Genomic DNA, 15,852 nt, shown 5'->3' with positions numbered 1-15,852 from the left:
GTTGCAACGATTCTTAGGATTTGCTCATTTCTACAGGAGGTTTATTAAATCTTTTATCACCCTGTCCAGACCCATCAGACTTGCTTCGGGGAAAAGCTAAATGCCTTAAATGGAATTCCGCAGCAGAGAGTGCTATCAAGGACATAAAAATTGCCTTCTCTACTGCTCCTGTGTTACAGCATCCCGACCCAGAGAAGCCTTTTGTCGTGGAGGTAGATGCCTTGGATGTGGGAGTTGGAGCAGTACTATCCCTAGAAAAAGGGAGGGAAGGAAAGTTAGGGCCCATAGTGTACTTCTCTCAAAAGCTAAGCTCATCTGAGCAGAATTAAGGGGTTGGGGATAGAGAGCTCTTGGTGATGAAACTTGCTTTTGAGGAATGGAGACATTGGCTGGAGGGAGTGAGACACCCCTTCACTGTGGTAACCAACCATAAAAATCTAGAATTACCTCCAAACTACTAAGAGGATGAACTCCAGGCAGGCTCGGTGGTTACTCTTCTTCTCCCGGTTTGTTTTCCATGTCACCTACAGACCAGGAGAGAAGAATGTAAGGATGAACCCACTCTCCCAGCAACATAACACCAAAGCCCGTCGACCAATCAGGAGCCAGTTCTTTCTCCTTCATGCTTCTTGGTAACATGGGATATAGACTGCAGCATAGAGGCAGCTAACCCACATCCTCACTGTCCATTGAACTGGCTCTATGTTCCTCCCAAACACCGTGGATCTCTCATCATATGGGCGCACACATCGGTGGGAACCAGACATCTGGGATAAACATGCATGGCGCAATTGTTGGGTGCACACTACTGGAGGCCGGCCATGCACAAAGACGTGGTCAAGTACGTAGCTTGGTACATAGACTGTGCTATCCGCAAGATGCCGCACAGTCCACCTGCAGGTAAGCTGCATCCTCATCCCTCTCCCCTATGTCCATGGTCCCACATCTGCATAGACTTTGTTATGGATCTACCTGCCTCTGAGGGGGATACTGTGGTGATTGTCGACCGCTTTTCTTAGATTGTTAGGTTTATTCCTTTGAAGGGATTACCTACGGCAATTGGAGACAGTGGATCTGCTCTTCTGCCATGTGTGTAGGCAGTTTTACTTGGCAGGTGTGGAAGGCGTTACTTGGGAAACCAAATATCACTGTTAGCCTAACATCTAGTTACCACCCCCAAGCTAACGAACAAGTGGAGAGAGTTAATCAGGAGCTGGACAAGTTTCTTCATTTGTACTGTCAACAGCATCGGGAGACATGGAGAACATACCTTGCCTTGGCTGGGTATGTGCAAAATTCTCTTTGCCATGCCAGGACGAGGCTCACTCTTTCAGTGTGTTCTATTAACCTCTGCTTTACCCCTGGAATCCACCTACGTCCGACCAAACGGCTGTTGAAATGTGGTGTCGACACAGCAAACAGGTTTGGGAGGAGGCTCACCAGAGGTTGCGTTCAGCTATCGCGGCCTACAAGAAAAAGATGGACAGGAGGGGCAGGGTGACTGCTCAGTTTGAACATGGACAAAAGGTTTGGGTGGCTACTAAGGACGGTCGGGCTGACCCTTCGGGCAAGCTAAAAGCCCACTGAAAACCCACTGAAGCCTGCTCCTCGTTGGCCGGGCCGGCCATGCTCTAGGAGGCTGGCGGGGCTTTCTGTCACCTTCCTATTAATCCTGCTCACCTGTTCCTTGTTTCGTTCCTTCACTATTTACACCTGCGAGTTCCTGAAGGCAGTGCTCCATATTAGTGGACCTATCAGCCATGTGTCATGTCTTTATTTGTCCTTTTGTCACTGCTTTGCAGTTGTTTAATAATGGACAATAAAGAGCACTTCCTTTCAGCCTCATCTATCGCTCCCTGTGTCGCTACCATCACAACTATACATTCACATATACTGAATAGAGTTTTTAACCTAGATTTTATCGGATCACTGAGAAATGTTACTACAGACTTCAAAAGGTTGGTTTATGAGTTATGCCCCAGTATTCTTTGGTTTATTACTGCAAAGCTTATATGCATTTGTAGAAAACAGTCTCCCAAAAAGGATTGTATACAGGTGTATGCAGGCACAATAAAGGTAGATAACAGTCTTCATCCTTTCACCACAGACATTGGTTACACCCATCACAATTAAAATATACTGCAGTTAACAGTTTTAAAAGCTTTAATTGAGGACAAAATTGGAGAGACCTATAGCTCATCTTTGACCCTTTAAGAGGGAATTGTAGGACATCAGTAAACAAAAATAAAATTCACATTCACAAATCCAAAGACGTAACATGGACTGGGATTGGTGGGTGGGATTGGTGGTGTGTTAGGTGTGTTGTATCATGTAGATGTGTGGCATGCGGCACTAGCATCAGGCAGACTTGTGTCATGGGGCACTAGTATGAAGAAGATGTGTGGCGTGGGGCACTAGTATCAGGGCTGCTGCTCTGATGCTGAGCCACACGTGAGATGCTGTGGGCAGAGCAGTGAGAGTGCGTGGAGACTGGTAGGGGTTTCTAGTTCTCCGGCTGGGTAATTTTGCTCCTGTAGCCGGATGGAGGTCCAGCTCTGGGTTCCAGCCGCCTCTACGCTACTGCCCACTAAAGAAACCTGACGGGCCTTCCAGTCTCTTGTTGCTGCCTCGTGGGCCTTCCTATGTTCTGTGCCTGGTCTTGTCCCAGTCCCTGTTGTGTCTGTTCCACTGTCTTCATGTGGGTTTCTCAGAGAGGCTTATAGAAGGACTTTGTTGTCTCCTTGGAACTTCTTATGTTATGGATATACAAGATTCTCTGACATTCACCAATCAGGGACTTAATGCTTGGTGAGACCCATGGCTTCTGTGTTGGGTAGTCCTCTACTCTTTGAGAAGTTGTTCTTGTAAGAGTGTTATGACCTTATTACTTGCCCCGGTCGGGAGACGATGTCATCACTACAGCTCACTTGTTCATAGTGCGCCCTCGTGTGGGTAACCTGAAGAACAAATTTTAACACCACAGCATGAAGAAACAACTCAAAAAGTCCAGAGGACTTTCATTTATTGATGTGGCAAACACGAGTTTTATGTTTTCGGAGCAGAGTTTCTGTCACAAAATCTTTCTCACTGATTTTATTCACAATAATATATGTTCCTGAAAATCTCATTTGTAATGAAGACATGAGGCAACAAAACCAACACCTCATCACCTGGCTGAAATGAATGGACTGTAGCAGTTTTATTATATGTTCTCTTCAGTTTCGACTGTACTGCAGCTAACTCCTTTTAACGAGTTCACAAGCGGATTCTAACTATAATTTAGCAATCCTAACTGCTGCTCATCGCATTGTAGTCATCTATCTTTCAAAAGTTCCATAGGTCCTCTAACTGTATGTCCAAACACTAATTGAGCAGGACTGAAACCAAGAGACTCCTGAACAGTCTCTCAAACCACAAATAAAACTAAAGCAATCCCTTCATCCCAATCTTATCCCATCTGTAGACAGTATTTTCGTAACATTGATTTTAGGGTCTGATGAAATCGTTCCAAAGTCCCTTGGGACTCAGGGTGGTAAGCACTCGATACCCTATGCTTAATAGACAACTGGTTTAAAACTTATTTTTATATTTTGGCAAATATTTTGGATAAAGAAAATGGATCCTTGGTCTGTCTGAATGTGCTGTGGTAAACCAAAAATAGAATAGAAATTTATCAAGGCTTTAATGATGGACTTCATTTTTATGGTGCGTAATGGAATAGCCTCTGGAAACCTTATAATGCCACACATTACTGTCAGAAGATACTGATGTCCCATTTTGTTTTGGGCAGGGGTCCTATGCAGTCTAAAAGAAGTGTATCAAAAGGAACACCCACCACAGTTATAGGCTAAAGCAGGGCAGGCAGTATCTTTTGATTTGGTTTGCTGGTTAGCTGACAGGTGTGGCAAGAGTGACAATAGTCTCTAACATCAGACTAACACTGGCCAAAGGAAATGCTGTAAGATACATTTGTAAGATACATTTTCTTCACCCCCAAATGACCTGCTAGTAAATGTTCATGTGCTGAAGCTAAAACCTGGGATCTGTACTCCTGAGGCACAACTATTTGAACAACCCTATTCCACATCTGATTTTCTTTGTGTGTAGGCAGAGTCCACCTCCATATAAATATACCGTCATCCCACATATATGTGGGTACTGTAGAATCGACATTGTGAGCTCTGTCCACGCTCTCTCTGCAATGTTGCAAAGAAGGATCTTTAAGCGGAGCATAACTAAGCTGTTTTTTATTGGCACAGGAATCCATGTTGGCAAACTCCCCGATTAATTTACAAGGTCTACTCAATTCAGTATACTTCTCAATTTCAAGCTCATCAGGCTTAACAGATACCTCTCTAGGCTCTGTAATCTGACTCATGCATGTCCACAACTTCCTCAAATTTACAAATGTGAGCATGGGTACACATGAGGAAAGATAAATAGTAACTTCTTATCCCCCATGGTCTGCATGACAGTAGTACTATCTGGATGCCTTGTTACTTCAGGGACAGAAAGAACTATTTTTCCTGCTAAGTCATTTCCCATTATAAAGGTAACTCGAGAATAGACAACGTAGCACAGATTCCAACAACAACTCTTCCTGTAACAAGTTCTGACTGCAAATTGATAGAGTGTAAGGGAACAGAAATGTAACCAGCTCCCATGCCCTGAACCAAGCGATCAACACCACAATACGAGTCGTCCGACAACAGTAAAATTCCCACCAAAACAAAGGACTGGCAGTGCCTGTATCTCTTAAGATGGTTACAAATCATTCTGTTCCTTTTTTTTCCTGGCATTGACACTATTCCATCCATTAAAAAGGGACAAATGTGTTGTCCACACCCTTTTCGTCAATGCTACTACCCAAAAGCTGACTCACAGATTTAATCAGGGCGACTTCCTTAGGAGAGGATCACATATTCTTCCATTTCAAAACTCGACAGTCAGCAATAAGATGACTGGGTTTGCGACAGTAAAAACATACCTGAGTCTCAGAGTCCTTTGTGCTTCCTGAATCATTACATTTCTCACACATATCACAGTGATTATCCTTGGAGATTAATCGTCTAACTCAATCTCATACAGCAGATGGAAAAACTACTTTATGAATTAACACATACTCATCTGCAGCAACAGCAGCATCTGAGAGACCTAGAAGTTTTTTGCTCATTTAAATGATGAAAAGTTTTTCCAGCAAACCACTCTTAAAGGTGATGTACTGATGTACTGAAACTGATGTACAAGCCTAATCTGTCGACTAATATATAAATCAGGGGGCTCACCCGACCGACTGGACATGGACAAACAAGGTACAGGCACGGCTCTCTCTGCATGCCTTCAACTGCGGTAGCCTGATTTCTTTACCAGCCTGGACCTCCAGGACACAAACCTGCTGGGGTTGCAACTCCAGCTCAAGCTCCTTCAGGTGCATCATCAAGGCAGGATGGGAAACAGGAGTGAAGGGACCAATAGATGCATCGCTGGGCGGCCCTGCTGTGGCTTCTGCCTCCTCCACAGGTGAAAGCCTTCCTCAGCTCCACCACACTCCCAGAGACAACACAAGCATGTTCAGGCAACACCTCTGTGTCCAGCAGTTGTCTATACAGGTCAACCTTGATGTCAACTTTTGTAGCGAAACGGCTCACTGGAATACTGAAAAAGTCAGCAATGAGTAACAAATCCACCTTGTGGCAAATGCCAAACTGCTCCAGCAAAGGCACAGTGATAAACACATGTAAATCAAACATGGTGAAAACCGAAACCGCAAACACCCCCCACACCACAATGACAACAGCCCAGCAAAAACATACAGAGACCAAAACAAGCAGACGAGCCCCCAATTTATGTTACCACCCTATTACTTGCACCTTTGGTGACCTCAAAGCCTAGGACTGAAAAGGGCGCAACACAAATAAAGAAACACAGGGGTGCACTCTATATGGGGTTTTCAGTGATGTTCAATCACTATTCAATCACTAACTCCCATAAAACAAAAGAAAATAAAATACAATCACTCTTACCTCAACTCCTTATCACAAAAACAGAAATACAACAAAGCAAAAAGAACACAGCATACACCCTTACAACTCCAAACAAAAAGAGAAGAACAATACTCAATGTTTCTGACAATCAAATATCTGTATATGACTCTCAGTAGTCCTTCTGAAACCGGCTGTAACAACTCAACATGTAACATTACATGTAAGCATTACATGTAACTACTAGAGGCCCTGTGTATAAAGCCTCTAAAGATCAAGTACACTCCTAAGGTTCTATCTAAGAACCTCGCTAGACAGCAAGTACTAACTCATAAGGTCTGACTCAAAGAACCTGGGACAGAAAAAGAGGACAGTCAACCTCAACACTCCAATCTTAGAGTCTACCACAGGCAGTGATTGTACAAACTCAGAGCCCTACAGAGCAGTGTCTACCATGGCACACATGGGGTCTACTGAGCAAGACATCACGGGACACCAACACGTTCACAACACAGTTATTTAATAAGAGGTTAATTATCCCTTTAACCAATCAGGTCTTCCGTTGTTGTGACGATGTCATCTCTACAGGTCACTGGTTCTTAGTGTGCCCTCATGTGGGTAACCTGAAAAACATTTTAACACTATAGCACGATGAAACAACTCAGAAAGTCCCAAGTGAGAAGGAGATACAAAACAAAAATATATCAACCATGGAAATTGAATTTTTGAATACTTCAGCATGAGATTGTGATGTCATCCACATGTTAAACACTAAAAGTCTGATCATATGGTGTGGAGGTGGGGGTCAAACACAACCTGTGTTAGTTCATGTCTATGGTGCAGTAAGATAAGAACAGACCCTATTATCATCGTACTAGTACAACAAAACTTAGGTAGCTCACAGAGGGACCAGCAGCAATTACAATAATAAAATAACAGAAATAAAATGGAAATAGAAATATAAATATTTGCAGTGCTACATATGTATACATCAGACTTGGAGAGTGCAAACAATGAAGTGTAACCAGGAAGTGTAAATAGTGAGGTGAGTGTAGGAATATGGAGTGTGTGGTTAAGGGGCATAAACATGTTCTCTTTACTAAGAATAAGGTTTTTCTTATTTAGTTCATTTAATCAGGCTAATGATACACTCACCACCACAAGAGGAATGAATGTTAGGTGATGTTGGTGTAGCTGCAGGGAGAGTGAGCCACCAACCTGGACAGCAGGGGGTGACATAATCCACCTCAGCAGGACTAGAGAGAGAGAGAGAGAGAGAGAGAGAGAGAGAGAGAGAGAGAGAGAGAGAGAGAGAGAGAGAGAGAGAGAGAGAGAGCAGTCGGGTGTAACTCAGATTTGCATTAACATGACTGAGTGATTCTCTTTTTCCCAGAATAGAGCAACACTTTCACCAGATGTTTTGGTCTTTTCAGATAAGCTCACTCAGGCACAAGAAACTGTCTGGTAACATTAATAAAGATGTTTGTCTCTTATAAAAGAGCAGACAATGTCCAAAATGAAGCTTTATTTCAGTGGAAGTCACAGAAATGCCAGGACACAGAACAGAATACAAACAGAGCTGCTGCATTCTGCTCTCCTACACTGGTCAGAACTCCCTCCTGCACCTCTGAGACATCCACAGTCCAGTTTACCACTCACACTGAGTTTAGTGTCTCATCCACAAGTCAACCATAGTGATACATTCTAATGAAGCTGTCATCCAAAAACCTCTTTGACTTTATAGTGACCACACACACACACACACACACACACACACACACACACACACACACACACACACACACAACCCTAAGATTCATATTTTATCTTTAATCTTTAATTATTTTTCCCATCTCCACCTAAACTAATATTTAATGAATATTAATAATCTAGTATATTCTGTATTGTCATGTCAGCTAAGAGAGGAGGAATTTGGAATATTTTATTTTATTTTTTTATGATTGCTTAAGCAACAGGGCTTATTTTGTCAAAACACTACACACAGTTCACACAGCAACACAAAAGTATCCGAACACCTCAGTTGTTACATTTACATTTACGGAATTTGGCAGACTACACACCATTCCAGTTCTTTTGTAAAATAATTTATACGATAACATGACAATGACAATGTGTTTCATCTGCTCTGCATCCACTTAGTCTTCTGCTGTGAGGATGGTGTGTAGTCTGTCTAATGTGAGTGTGTGGACTGTGAGGATGGTGTGTAGTCTGTCTAATATGTGTGGACTGTGTTTTTGTAAGGACCCAGGTTGCCATGGCGATGGAGGACTCCATTCTGCACCACATTGGCCCTGGACACTCAAAATATTTCTATGGCCAGTGATGTTTCTCCCACTTCTTACATTTGTCAGGTTAAGTCCAGATAACAATGCGTTGACCTGATAGAAATGTACATGTAAAAAGTACATTTGCGTGCAGCAAACAATACTGAGGAGAACACATCACATGAATACATTACATACTTCGATATATTTATGCTACAGGTCTTTTACTTAAAGACAGATAAAGTCACCAGTTGCATTTTATAGTGCTTAGACCTGATTGGTGAGTTCACAATTAATCACTCAAGTAATCATCCCAGTTAATCATCCCAAGTACATTTGACAGCAGTGTTTGATCAGTTGGTTCACAGATGGGAGGTTTTGAAAGGCAAAGAAGTGATGTCATGTTAGATTTATATGTCCAATGTAGAGAAGTGTGTTTAGTAGAAGTGGTGTGTGCGTGTGTAGTGATTTGATTAGAGTTTGAGGCTGAGAATGTGCTTATTAGTTATGCAGATCTGGCCTGAAGTTTTGCTTCTTGATTGTCAGATTTCACTAAATTTGAGTTATTTTTAAATATAGTGTGTAATGAATCATAAAAAACTAATACAGAAACACCACAGATAGTATTTGGAAGATGTGTATTAATACTGAGAGGCCACAGAGAGTATTTGGAAGATGTGTATTAATACAGAGAGGCCACAGAGAGTATTTGGTAGACGTGTATTAATACAGAGAGGCCACAGAGAGTGTTTGGTAGATGTGTATTAATACAGAGAGGTCACTTTGCATGTGCAGCACCTGCTTCAGTGCTCTGGGAGTGTTTATAGTCCTGTGAGTTTAACACTTCATGACTGAGAGCTGCCTGCCCCAGAAACTTCACCCACAGCAATCATGACTTTAATCACCATCTTCATCTGCACACTGGCCCTCTGGACTCAAGGTAAAAGATCATTTTATGCTTTGCTTTTGAGGTGAATAACCTAAAAAAACAGATGTCTTGTTTAATAAAATATTCTAAACCTTCTATTAACAGATATAAGCAACATAAGAAATGGAAAATAAAATGTGATTTAAATTGGATTTACTTTGCTTTGTTTTGTTTTTTCCCCCAGAATCCATGTGTCAGGTGACTGTGACTCAGACTCCTGCAGTGAAATCTGCTCTTCCAGGAGACACAGTCACCATCAGCTGTAGAACAAACCCTGCAGTGTATAATAATAACCTTTTAGCCTGGTACCTGCAGAAACCTGGAGAAGCTCCTAAACTCCTGATCTATGGGGCTACTAACTTACAGTCAGGAACTCCAGCTCGTTTCAGTGATAGTGGATCTGGATCTGACTTCACTCTGACCATCAGAGGAGTCCAGACTGAAGATGCAGGAGATTATTACTGTCAGAGTGCACACATCATTAGTAGTAGCTGGGTGTTCACACAGTGGTAGAGAGTCGTACAAAAACCTCCCTCAGTCAGACTGCACAGAGACTGCACTGCTGCAGCTGGGACCTACTGCAGGTGTTGAGGGGGAGGATGTGATACAGCACAATAACACACTCTGTAGAGGAGAGGAACCACAGCACAATGACTCACTACTGAACACACTGACTCAGTACTGAACACACTTAACTCTGAAGAATCATAAAGCCATAATATTCACAGTTTTCCAGGTCCCCTTATCAGCACATTACTTGTAGCTAAGATGTTTTGTTAATAATAATTGAAGACTGATCCATTTGTAGAATATTTCAATGACCATTGATTCTGAACCTGTTGGGTAATTGAAACTCTAACACATATAGCTTGATATTGTTTGTTATTGTTTGTTTCACATTTCTAGGTATCAGCACTGATACTTGTATTCTACAGCATTCTAGTTCATTGGTATTTTGGACTCTACTGTACTGTACTAGGATGTGCTCTATGAGTAAATGACAAATCACTTTTGTAAGTTGCTCTGGATAAGAGCGTCTGCCAACTGTCAGACATGTAAATGTCTGTGTGTGTGTGTGTGTGTGTGTGTGTGTGTGTGTGTGTGTGTGTGTGTGTGTGTGTGTGTGTGTGTGTGCGCGCGCACATGTGAGTGCTAGAGCACTGAAAACACTGAACAACATAAAACACATAACCTCAAGGACTGAAGAACACTGGTATAGCGGATCCCATTTTACACTGCCTGCCACTACACAGTCTGGCCACAGGAGGGGGAGAAATCAGCACATCTGCTCTCCTCATCCCAGAAACACACACTAATTGTTATTCTCCAGTAGCTCTCTCAAAGCCAACAAAAAAGTCCCACTAGCAGCACCCCCAGCCATCAGAGCACTGTGGTCCAGTCCAAGAGCTCCACTAGCAGTACCCCTGACTGCCTGAGCACTGTGGTACATTCCTAGAGCTGTGCAATAGAGCTTCCTTCCCTCTGTCCACTGTGCTGGAACAACCTGAGAGCTGACAGTAACAATGACAACTCTAGCAGATGCATGAGACCATGATGCTTACACCAAAGTCAGTTTGATCCTGAACTGTGTGTGAAGCACCTGGTTATAGAACTCTCTCTCACATGTATGTGTGTGTGTGTGTGTGTGTGTGTGTGTGTGTGTGTGTGTGTGTGTGTGCAAATCACCTTGTTGAAGAACTCTTAAGTAGCATGTGTATGTGTGTGAAGCACCTGGTTAAACAGCTCTACTAGCATGTGTGTGTGTGTGTGTATCACCTGGTTAAACAGCTCTACTAGCATGTGTGTGTGTGTGTATCACCTGGTTAAAGAGCTCTCACAAACATGTATGTGTGTGTTTCAGCACTGTGTGTGCTTTAAAACCTGATTAATTCCACAGCACTGCAGCAGATCTGACAGGTATCAGCTCATTCTGAGTCTGAGTCACAGACAGAGTGACAGTGATGACTAACAGTGTTCAGACACTAAATGAGATCCAGGTGTCATCAACACCAACATGAGCTCAGTAATGTCATGACTCATTAAGTGTAGAAAAATCAATGTGAAAGTGACTGCAGCACATAAGAGGGGATGACTGAGAGCTCTAAGAGGAGAGATTTTATCATTCATCTGATAAACGCTCACACTAGTTCTGTGTGGTAGAAAGACAGATGTGTTGTTTGCATATGTGAGCTGCTTCACTACTCCACACACTTTAAGAGCTGTAGTGGTGATCAGAGAGTGTTCAGTCCTTTAACACATACTGACACACAGCACAATGATGATGTCACTCATTCTACTGCTGGGGACCCTGGGACTCCTCACTCAGGGTGAGACAAACTGAAATAAGTTTAGTTTTCATTTTTACTTGATTTTGGATGTTCATGTTTATTTGTACTGATTTTTGTCCTTTTTATTTTCAGAGTTACAATGTTTTTAATTAGGATTTTATTTTGATTTTATTTATTTAAAATTCTTCCAAATGTAAATGTTATTTTGTATATGATTATTTTTAGAATCATTTGGGGAGATAATCCTGACTCAATCTCCAGGATCTCAGTCTTTTCAACCAGGACAGACTGTTACTATCAGCTGCAGGGCCAGTGAGAGTGTTGGTAGTTACCTCCACTGGTATCTCCACAAACCTGGAGAAGCTCCTAAACTCCTGATCTATTATGCATCAAACCGTCAGTCTGGGATTCCAGCTCGTTTCAGTGGTAGTGGATCAGGTACAGAATTTACCCTAAAAATCAGTGGAGTCCAGGCTGAAGATGCAGGAGATTACTACTGTCAGCAGGGTTACAGCACTCCATTCACACAGTGTTAGAGCACCATACAAAAACCTCCCTCAGATGTAGAGGAACTGCTCTGACTCAAACAGACTGATCTGAGAACAGCTGCAGAGTTGTTAAATCTGCACTCAACTCAACTACAAAATACTACAATACTGAACTATTTGATCTTTTAAATTGTCATCATTGTGTAATAGACACTTACATCACTACATATGTAGCAGGTTAATGTCTTTCCTTTAAACCAACCCCTGATAACGTCCTGCTTCCACACTCAGGTTCTGGACAAAGGCAGTAATATATGAACATCACTGTGGTGTATAAGGACAGGTGATCACTACCTAGTGAACTGGTCTGAGTTACTCCTGATTCTTTTAATCATTTTACTGCTGTTTTTAGCCTGGAGATCCTGGAAAAGCTGCTGAGGAAATACTGTGTTAGACTGTCCAGACAGCAACTGGTATGTGAAGTTAATTCTTCCTTCTTTTTAGAATAAAAAGAGTTATTTTAAAGTCCTGCTAATGGAACATCTGGTGATGATGGGACAGACAGGGTGAAAATCTAGAATAACTGTTGAAGTGTAGCTGAATACACCACCCTGGGAATTTCACTCCAGGGAAAAATTCACAATTTTAACCATTTACACACAAACTAAATAGCTTTGCCATGCTAAGTAGGAATTTCGTATGATTTGATATTTTACTGAAGTTGAAATAAATGAATGAATTTTATTTGGCTCAGCTTAAAAGCCTGCATTAATATATCACAAACAATTAATAAAAAACACCTGTATTACAACGTTTTAAACCAACATTAACTATACAGTCATATGTTTTAGTGATCTCCACATTTTGCAATTAAATTAATAATAACTTCACACTTTTATTTATCCAAAATTATTGTCTGCCACAGGAGGAGGAAACTGGCAAACCAGGGTGCAATACCGATACTGACCATGGGGGGGCAGACTAATCATATTCCTGGACCACACAGGCACATATAGAACAGCACACACCCAGAGATCTACAAACAGCACAGAGTGAAGGGATTCCACCATCCAGACTAGATCAGTCAGCTTCCACTGTAATGATGGACAGTAATACAGTAGTACATTAAATTAATTTATTAAAAAAAAGGGAGAAAATAACTTTGTATACCAGATGATACATAAAAAAGGAGGCAAAACACAAACTCCTTAAAGGACAAAAACACTCAATACAGAGAGAGTAAAAGAGCAAACTGCTGGGAACCAAGAACCAGCAGACTCAGTTTAATCAGCTGGACCCCACACACACACACACACACACACACACACACACACACACACACACACACACACACACAAACACATACACACACACACACACACACACACACACACACACACACACACAAACACACAAGTCCACTACTACTCAAAGAGTTATGAATCAAGTTGAGACTTTGTCATTCCAGCTTCCTCCTATCCAGGACACCAGCAGACAGGAAGTCCTCCTCCTAAAGAGTCCCCACATCTACCAGACCACTGGAGTGCTGTCTGCTCATGTGATTCCACACATCCACTGATATAAATCACCATTACAGAACAGAGAGTGAAGGGCTGCTTCTGAACTGTACTGGATACACCTGCACCTCCACACTGAGGAACACAAGATTATCAAAACATTTACATTTACATTTAACTCATTAAGATGTAAAAGTGGGGACAGGTGCTCACATTAATGCTGTTGACCTGCAAGTGAACAGCATGAGACAGTAGTTACGTCCTGTGTCCCCCTGTGTCATATGTATGTGTGTGGATCTCTGTTCTCTCCAGTTCCAGTTACCCCAGACCCAGTCCAGAGTTCCTCTACAGATCTTCATACTCACTGTCCAGTCCTGAAACAAGGTCCTGCCCCAAGGAGGGATATAAGGAAGTGTTTTGGAGGAAGAAGAAAGATAAAGATGATATTTTGGACATCTGCTTGTGTCAGTTTTGATATTTGATTTGGTGCTTGGCCTCTTTCCCCCCTTACTCTGATTCTGAGCTTGTTTGATCCCTCTAACTTGGCCACTGTTGTAAATTTGTATATAGTAGGTATTTATTTGTGCATAGCATACAAATGTATTATTTTTGTGTGCTCTGGAAAGCAAGGAAGGGCTGCCATTGAGTTTGGGCCCTGGGTTATTTTGTCTGTGTTATCACTTAGGGAGTTAATGTAGTCTTATCTTAGTATAGGATATTATCAGAGGATGGTTGTGATCCATCAGCCTGTGGGTTATGGTCCCAGCACACTTCCACTGCACCACTCTGCTCTCCTGCTAATAGAGAAATAATAAAATACCTACAAACTCACTGAAATGGACAGAAGTGTTCAAGTATGTAACTGTTCATTCATTCATTCATTCATTCATTCATTCATTTATTCATTCATGTATTTGCTGTCACGGCGTTGAGCAGGATGCACAGATTCCCTTGACGATGTGAAACATTTAATGACATGAAACATAAAGGACACGCGTGGCACTCACACATAATAACACTAATAGACAGGAACACACAAACAACAACGACAACATAAAATGGTACAAACGTTGGGTTATACTAACAGCGGCTACACACTCATTGACACTAACATTACACTAACACTAACAACGACCAACCATGAGGCCCACACTGACACGGCTTTAAATAAACAGACATACACTCAACGTGAACCCCGTACAGGTGCGTGCCATCATGTAAGGGGCGTGACAACAAACGTAATTCCCCCCCAAACCACATGACTCGTGAAGGGGGAGCATTCCGTGACATTTGCTAAATACATTTTTTATTTATTATATAAACTTACTTAGTTGAGAATATAATTTTTATCCAATCTGAATATTGTTTTATTAGTAATTATTTCCTTTGCTTGTGTACATAATGTTCAGACAAAAAATGAAGAACTTAAACTAGTCTCTATTAATGTCAAATACCAGTCATAGTGAAAGAGAGCGAGAGCAGTGGGGTGAAACAGATTTATTTTTACAGCCCTGAGAAACCTACTACTTCCCAGAATAGAACAACGCTTTTTGCAGATGTTCAACTTATATTAGCCAAACCTAGTCAAGCACAACACACCCCAGAACAAAGAATCTTACAGTGCAGATAATGAATATTAAAATGATACAAGAACAGACCAAGTTCAAAATGAAGCTTTATTGCAGTAATAATAAAACTCAATCATCAAAACCAGCCAAATGGTGAATTAAGAAAAAAAGAGCATTCTTCAGACTGTAAACTCCATTGATCAAGGCTGTATAAGCGTGTTACATTACATGACAACTGACTGAGGTCATCATGGAAGATGGTAGAGCTCCTCATGGAAGATGGTAGAGAGTATTTGGTAGTATTTGTTTTCTCTCTCTCACACAAACACTAATTTTTTTTTGGCATGAAGGGCGTGTCTGTATCAATAATGCACTGTGTGACTCTGCCTCAAATAATATAAAACATACCAAACATTAAACAGTTCTTTACTGTTACATTTATTATGTTTAGCCTGAAGCTTTATTTTATACAAACAGATACCAGAGGCCTGGAGCATATATTTACTATTATAAAATCCATTGAGAAAATATGCTGACTGTGGGTTTTCAATAAAAAGTATAAATATTTTTTAAATATAAAACATGTACTTTTTTTGCAATACAAAAACAACTTTATTACCTCCTATGAGACCCGTGACAATATTCTTTCGAAATGGCCCAGCTTGTGCTAAACAGTGATATGCAGTTAGCTTCAGACATCAATTTACAAAAATAAATAATAATATTATGGTATATGGAGAGGGCCAAAGATATACACACCATAATGGTCCAAAAATACAATGTTCCAAAAATGCACT

At 41.4% G+C, this 15,852-nt stretch overlaps 1 long non-coding RNA gene and 1 gene segment (V, D, J or C); one reads left to right on the top strand and one right to left on the bottom strand.

The window, feature by feature from the left end:
• The window catches only part of LOC145657398 (Ig kappa chain V-III region MOPC 63-like), a 274,055-nt gene that overhangs the window by 27,978 nt on the left and 230,225 nt on the right, over positions 1-15,852 (bottom strand).
• On the top strand, positions 12,410-14,386 carry LOC118240936 (uncharacterized). Its single transcript, XR_004775718.2, has 3 exons — positions 12,410-12,443; positions 13,439-13,528; positions 13,800-14,386. It is a non-coding gene; the product is annotated as an uncharacterized LOC118240936 (long non-coding RNA).

The sequence above is a fragment of the Electrophorus electricus genome, chromosome 4, assembly GCF_041902795.1.
Source record: "Electrophorus electricus isolate QZ-2024a chromosome 4, ASM4190279v1, whole genome shotgun sequence".
Classification (NCBI taxonomy): domain Eukaryota; kingdom Metazoa; phylum Chordata; class Actinopteri; order Gymnotiformes; family Gymnotidae; genus Electrophorus; species Electrophorus electricus.
The sequence above is the reverse complement of the archived record's forward strand: the minus strand, read 5'-3'. Positions and strand labels throughout refer to the sequence as shown.